Source organism: Cylas formicarius, unplaced genomic scaffold (assembly GCF_029955315.1).
Source record: "Cylas formicarius isolate icCylForm1 unplaced genomic scaffold, icCylForm1.1 PGA_scaffold_2__14_contigs__length_35257938, whole genome shotgun sequence".
Taxonomy (NCBI): Eukaryota; Metazoa; Arthropoda; class Insecta; order Coleoptera; family Brentidae; genus Cylas; species Cylas formicarius.
Window position 1 is genome coordinate 30,959,293 of NW_026844319.1, and position 8,224 is coordinate 30,967,516.

At 37.2% G+C, this 8,224-nt stretch overlaps 1 non-coding gene across 1 annotated transcript; it reads right to left on the reverse strand.

Moving 5' to 3' along the window:
* Positions 1-5,627: 5,627 nt before the first annotated feature.
* Positions 5,628-5,701, reverse strand: Trnai-aau (transfer RNA isoleucine (anticodon AAU)). Its single transcript has one exon. It is a non-coding gene; the product is annotated as a tRNA-Ile (tRNA).
* Between the last annotated feature and the right edge of the window lie 2,523 nt (positions 5,702-8,224).

The window sequence follows — 8,224 nt, forward strand, 5'->3', positions numbered from 1 at the left end:
GACGCGTGGCCTGAGTATAGGGCTTTCGGGGCGTCCGGGTCGGGTCCGCCCCCGACCTCAAATACTCAAAAATCCGACGCTACCTCAATATTGAGGAATTTTTGAGGAGGTAGGGCAAGGCGGCGCTCGACGCCCCTCCGCGACCTCACTCACGCCCCGAGGTCGGAATTTTCGATTTCCGATTTTGGGAAAGTGAAAAACGCGGTCCTTTTTTTTGATCCCCCCTTGTCGCCCCCCGTTTGGGAGGAGATCGGGGAGGAGGGTATCGTAAGAAAGGCCGTTCCTTCGACCACCTCCCGTATCGATCCGAACCCGGCCGGACCTAACGCGACCTTAATCGACGCGTTCAACGACAACATTGAAAAAGGTCATATTTTTGAGTTTTTGAGGTAGGAGATTTTTGAGGGCGGATCCGGCGTTTCCGACCCGAGAAACCCCCCCGTGCCGGTTTCGAAGCGATTCGGCCGGTAAACCTCGGAGATAGCAAACTTTTTGAACTTTGAGGAGGCGCCCTCAAAAAAAACTCCACAGACGGGTATAGGACATGGGCCTTCAGAACGACGCCCGGGTATAGGCGCGTCGACGTAGGTACTCGAATTTTCGATCCGTCCCATAGGAGACGAGACCCTCCCTAACCTCAATACCTCCTCAATTTTGAGGGGCGTCCTTTTTGAGGGTTCCGGTGCGCCTCGGGCCCCTCTACGCGAATATACCGTCCGCGCCCCGATCCGACCTCAAATAACTCCGAAAACCTCGAAAAACCGAAAAAGGGCTACCTCCTCAAAAGCGATTTTTTGAGGTCGCTTCCTCCTCGAGATTTTTTTCTGAATTCGATGGCGAGAACCCCGACCCCCCAGGTCGTACCGTTTCCGAGATAGCCCCCCCGACTTCGCCCCCCTGCCCCCCATCGAAAAAATAAAACCGGTTTTTTCAATTGAAATCAAATAGCCCTAATATTATATCCTACTTTAAAATAAAATATGCCGGCTCTCAGCTATAACAACATCACTGAGCATTGACGGTATTCGGTAGTTAGGTATCAGGACAATGTTTCGGCAAGCGCCGTACGTAATTAGGATTTCTAAACGGCCGGTATAGTGTTAATACGATCTGAATAAAGAAAGTAGCCTTCGATTACAAAAAATCTACAATATTTCATTATCTTTTACGGTTTTAACGTTTCCTTTTGTGCTTTACTTTGCTTATTTTTGAAAACTGAGATCATATGCTGCACATTTACATTGAGGTTAGGTTTACGTAGCGAAATTAGTTGTCAACCATGTTTGATGTTTCTTGGTATTGAGATGCGTATGGTGGTGGATGCTAGAGTAAGAGAGGTCGTGTTTTGGAGGTTTGTTTTGGACTGATGTTAGATTTCTTTCGCAAAGTTAGTTATCACCTTGAAGTTTATTTGAATAATACGTAAGTAGGAGATCTTTTGCGACCAATTTGAGGTTAAGGACGGGAGGTAATACTATATCCCATTCGAATGCGACCATTTTTTACCCGAAAAGGTTAGTAACGCTCGCCGATCGTTCTCAGATCGTTAGTCAAGCACCATTTATGGTCGCGTAGTTTTTTTACGTCGTTTTTTTTACTTACAAGCAGATCGTTTAATATAACAACGCAACGTACCGCGGAACGCGCGGCCGCGTGTTATTCACGCAAACATCGAACAACAATAAACCGAATTAGTCACTCGTGAATTTTAAATGGCGACAACGAAGCGCACGGCGGCCGCCATAGCACGCGAAAACCTGTTTTTCACATTATCGCGTAACGAATGGAAATTATCCGCTGAAAAAAAAATCCTAACCTAGACGAATGTCGCGCGGCGTCAGATCGGGCCGATACGGCGGCCGGCGTGTTACGCACGTGCGTCCGATCGGAAAAAATTAAGCGGTTTCTATCTGTACGGATCGTAGTTTTCAACGGAGGTACTGACGCGTATTGGGACGGCGCCTTAGGCCTAGACGCTCGGCATCCGTGGGCGTCGCGTCGATCACTGACGAAGAAACACGTCGGCTACCGATCTGCTGGCTGCGACGAGCGTATTTAAAGAACTAAAGGCCCGGTACTTCGACGTAGAGTTAAACTTGGAATTAAAGCTACCCTAATGATCCAGAGAAATATGTTTTCCTCCATAATCGTTCATCCGATTGGCAAAACTCTTTAACCGGCAGACGCAGAAGATCCAGTGCAATAACATCTATTTCAAGCATTTTTTAGATTATATACAGGATTTTCAAATTACAGGCAAAAATCTAAAATATCTAAAAAATTGTTTTTTTACAGAGTAAATTATTAGCCGCAAATCAAAAATCGTAAAAAATACGGCTAATTGGTTCAAACGGTGTCATAGCTCGTATCAAGAGCTAAAATTTTTGTATTTGCGGTTTTCGTTCACATACGCTGCTCGGGATATTTGAAAAAATCCATTTTGGAATCGATATTTCGGGGGGGCTGTCAAGACGCCATGACGTCATTGATTATTACGGCGCACTGCAAGGTTTCAGAAAAAACTTATTTTCTCGAACACCATTTACTATTTTCAAAAAATTCTTGAACCAGGACGCGTGGAAAATCCAGGGCTATAACCTCTACTTCGAACAATTTATGTATCATATACAGGGTGTGTCGTTTATGGGCAAAAAATCTAAAATATCCTCGTTTTTGTGGCTAAATTATTGGCGATGAATGAAAAACCGTTAAAGATGGGATAACTTTATTTGAACAGTATCGTAGATCATGTCGTGAGAGTTTCAGATTCCGTCGTTTATACAGGGGGTGAGATATCATTCGAAAATGCTATTATTTTGATATTTACCGGTGTTTGCTGTAACTTTGAAGTTCGACGAGATGTGAAGGACATTTTATACAGGGTTCATGCACGATTAAATTACATCGATTTTCCGAAAGTTCCATAGTGGTCCGCAGGAGCACGATAGAAAAACAATGCACAACTTTTTTGACAAGAAACCGCGACTTGGCCATTAGAAGTAATAGGAGTAGTAACCTAACCTAACAATTATGCAATGCTGTCAAATGAAATACAATATGGCGCCGAGGGCAAATAACGTTTCTTTATAAGCAAAACTCTTTGTATTGTGTCTGTCTAAAGTGTTTTCTATATTCTAAAAGGTTATTATTGGCTTTAAAGTGTATTTCCATTTTTTAAGCTCTTCGTTTTCGTTAGTGTACTAATACTATTTTACTTTTAAGGACGCAAAATATGAAAAAGGTTGAAAACGCCTAAAAATTGTAGAAAATTGGAACAGTTTAGTTTTGCAGCCAAAAAAATTGAAGAGTTGGGACAAAAAATGGAGATATAATACTCATTTGTTAATATTTGAAAGCATAAAGGAATAGGTTCTCATGATCAGTACCACAGCATCAAGTTGCTTTAATCAGTTGATCCTCACTCTTGTAAAGTTATAAAAACTGAGAATATTAATTAACCCATGTGCGAACTGTAAAGACCAAAATTTAAAAATAACAAACAACTGTTTTAATGAAAGTAATAGAAGTAACAAACAAAACCATTGTTTTAATTTTAAAAAATGTATTTTGAATCAGAAACGTTGATTGCAATTGCAATTTACGCATTCATTCAATTTGTTCCTCGTGTTTCTTGTTCACATTCGATACATTCGATCATGGGTCTGCCCCATTTCATTGGTGTAGAATTTACCCAGAGAGCAACTTTTGAATTTATTGAATTGATGCATTACAAACATGCCGGCATAAACTTTTCAATTTAAGATGGTCGATGGAATCCAGAATATGATTCGTTTTTAATAAATATGGGCCCTTAATTTTCAAGCAAACAAAGCCAGATTCGAAGTACTCCTTAAAAGCCTTCACCTGCTCCTTAGTGTAAAAGCTGTAAAGTGTAAGTGTAAAATTGATTGAATGGTCTAAACTGTTCATGCCTAAAATAAATGGATCTGAACCATTTACTAATAGTAGTTTCACCCTTCTACAAAAACAAAAAAACATTTCATAAGGTAAACAACTACCTCACAATTGTTTAATGTTACGTTTTCAACACATCAACACTCACCACACAAATGATTTTCAGTCTGACATAATGCAATTGTTTGCCCTAGCCGGCCATGCTTGTACAAAAACTTTCCTGCCTTTTGGAGGTCTTCCTCTTTTATTCTAGCTATCTATTACGTTCTATAATCCATACCATCCACACCATCCAATGAAGCTGGTGAGTCACTAATAAAATCAAAGACATAGAAAATACCATGTTTCTAAGTGATTTTGGTTAAAAAAACAATACGTAGCCTTAAGTCGAAAAAAATCAATATCAAAGGCAAAACTTTAAAAGAAATATCTTGTGAAATAATATTAGAACCTCTCACTCATATAATAAATAAGAACTTTCAGCGGAACTGTTTTTCAAAGTGTCTCAAAATAGCAATTATAAAAGCCGTTAAAAAAGAAATTTAAAAAAAAAACAACAGCAAAGACAACGTTCATACAATTATTATGATACCAGCAGGTATATAAGAAACTCAAAATTTTAAAAATCATTTAATTACAAAACAAAGCAATATATAATTTTAACTGGTCTAGTTTTTGAATGATCTTATTGACTTATCTGTACCATAGCACAACCCTAGTCGTCTCTTAGCTCTGATTGTATGTGTTAAGCTAATTTTTGTGATACCTAGTGTTTTTTTCGAAAATAAACTTTATTATTTGCTCTTTTCTAGACTAAAAGTCGCTCCATATTCCTTTTTGTAACTTCCCAGGCTTCTCATCCATAAAGCTCTTCTTTACTTATCGAAAACAATGTATAAATACTCCGAGTGACTGCGGCGTTTTTGAGCAATATCTTAAGTAGTTATATTAATCAATAATGGCTAAAATGCAGGGTTGCCATGTAATGACCTACTCAAATTCGTCAAAAATCCTGGGGGATCTGACAACTGGGGGTAGTTGTTAGGTAACATTCATTTTGAAAATTTATGTTGGAGTTTATCTCCTATTTATTACCTATAAATTATGGTACTGCGACAGTATATCATCTTTTTAAAAGTATGGTATTCGTTAAATCAATTATTGACTTTAGATTAGACAATCTTCAATCAACCAAATCGAAATTGAAGCTCCAAGAAAAATATTAACAAACTTGAGAATTGAGCAGATACCAGAAATAAATTTCAAATGGTTATAAAGTAATGAAGGTAATGTGATGAGATAATGGGAATGTGATATTTTTCTGCTTTAAATGCTATGGAGGGGTTCAACAAAAACATTCAATTTCTGTTCCATTTGCCTATTAATAAGTGATACGTTGAGTTCTATTTCTATTGTTACTCTTATTATAATAAGACACGTGTTTGTAATGGTTAATTTTTAAAAGCTGATATGTTATTTTAATAGTGATTTAATAATTTTCTGTTCCTTTTTTTGATAGTAACAAATGATATATGATGTAATGATGATGATATATGATAATAGCAAACAAAATTTTGATGCTATTTAAATGACCTACCTCAATTTTCTATTCCTGCTTTAAGCCTTAGTTACTTACAGCAAGTAACGTCATGGAGAAAATAAATAATGATCTGCTGTGGCAGAAGTCCATAGAAAACGCGAAAAAAAGAATTTGGCCCATGAGGGGATCGAACCCGCGACCTTCGCGTTATTAGCACGACGCTCTAACCAACTGAGCTAATGGGCCAGATGGTTTGTATTAGTGAATTGCAATATAAAAACGCAAGAGAATATATATTTTTATTTAATTATAACAACAAAAGCAATGGCTATTCTGCAAACATTCTAATTTTACGCAATCCGAAATTGTGTGTGCTGTTAAGTTGGTGACCCTGGGCAGTATATTTTCACAGCAATCATGTTACATTTAGCGACATCTGTGGGCGAACCGCCAAACAACGCCGTTTTGTGAGGCAGAAACCTGCACAATTCGGTTTTAATAATAATTCCTGAGTCTTAGGATATGGATGCGCAAAACTGAGACATATGCAACTACGACGAGGGACGTTATGTGATTTTGTTGCTGTCAGAATTTCGAAATTTTCAAAAAAAAAGACCCAATGCAACACCGCCCGACACATAACACACATACCGGCCGTGCTGGCAGCGGTCCAACACCCACCTTCGGGAAAATATTTAGGCTGTGACTCAAACACTTTTTTGCGGTATAAATAAATGAATAATTTTCGGATTTTATTCCGAGTTAAAACGACCCGATTCCCAAATAACGACGAAAATAGAACTCGTCGACAATCATCGTCCGTAAACTCATTTTATGACTATGGGATCCAAAGGAGGAAACATGTTTATGACTCCTTGTTTATTTGTGCCACGTTGCTTCGAAAATACTGATTTGATGACTCGGTTTGTGTGCTTCTTCCAGTGTCATTTTGAATATTTCGGCACAAAGGCCTCAAGCAGGTTCATTTATAGTTATTTTATATTGGCTTGGAGTCATCGTTTCTTCTCAAAATATTTTTACAAAAAAGAGCTGAGGTAGCTAAAGTGCAGAATATAATAAATGCCTATAAATAGGTACAAATTTTTACATCCTATCTGCATATAAGTGCCTATATTATATATTTATAATATATTATATTTTATATAATAATTTTCATTATGAGAAAAAAACTTTGAAAAACATTTTATTATTTAGAAGAAGTAAATTCCTAACTCGGCAATTGTTTCAGGTAAGTTGTACAAAAATCCATTCGGTTTCGGAACATTATAAATTCAAAATTTGAGTAAATAAAATTGAGGACAGGAAATTTAAATCAGTTAAATCGGTGAAACACAATTCCTACTGACATTTACCACAAATGGAATGTTTAACAACAAATCAAACAAATAGTTATGCCTGTAATTGGGAACGGTGACCTTAAAGGATAGAAATATTTAGAATAACTCGTATATGTTCATCCATTTAGTAGATATGGATGGCCACCAAATAGTGCAGACGTTTCACCTCTTGACTTCTTATATAGCTATGTACTATAGACCAAGAATTTTAGAACAAATCTGGGTCTCACTATATTCACGAAGTCATTCAAAAATTTTAAGGATTATTCAAATGTGTATCGTAAATCAAGGAGGATATTTATTTATTTGTTTTCAGCTTGTAAAGTAATTTATTCTATTTCTTATAGGCGTCCCTGTAAAAATATACTGGAAAATACGGTACTTTCCTCCATATTTATGAATTTTGTCATTTGTAGAGCAAAATAGCACTAAGATATAGGCCAGTTTTTGCTCGGATTTTTTTATTAAACAATACTAATACTACTAATAATAATATTCACTAATTTTTACAATTAATATTCAAACATTTTGAAATTCCCCTAATATTTCGCCAGTTGTTGCTACAATGGAATTTTTCTATTCCTCAATGGCAATAGCCACTAGTGAGGATGTAATCCGTGCGCAAAAGTGGGTGTTTCTTGTTCGAGAATGTGTTTACTGGAATACTCCAGATTTCCAAAATTAACTCCAACAGGTGAACGCACGCCAGCTGTTTCCTGCAAACTAAAGTAAAATGAGCGTATCGAATATCCCAGTCTGTACGTTTGCACTTAGTTTTAAGTGAACCAAGTCAAGCGTTTCAATTTGGATTACGATATTTTTGTTTATAAAATAACGAATAATAAGGACAGTACAACGGTCTACTGGTTTCTTAGACTCAAAAGCTATTCGGACGATTCAGATTGGTATCGTAAAGTATCCAGCTCTGGTAGATATATCTAGTTCTCTTCCTACCATCCCATGAACCAAAAAATTAATGCTGTTTTGGGTTTAAAAAATCGAATTAAAAGGATCTGTCACTGTTCTTTGATACGCCCTAACTTACTGTTACTGAGAAATCTGCTTGTAGACAATAAATACCCCATCAGGTTAATTAATAAACTTACTGTTACTGAGAAATCTGCTTGTAGACAATAAATACCCCATCAGGTTAATTAATAAACTCTTATTCTGTGAGGCCTACACTTCAGGACCTTCCCCACCACGTCAGGTGCAGGAGGATCGGCCGACCAATTTAGAAGTTAAATTTGGTAAACCCATGTTTATTAAAAAATTGACGCCATCACTTGCCCGACTCTTTCAACCTTCAAATATCAAGATCGCAAAATATAATGTTAGAATGCTCAGATCATTCTATTCTCAACTAAAAGACACCACGCCAATAAATAAAAAGTCCAATGTTGTCTATGGT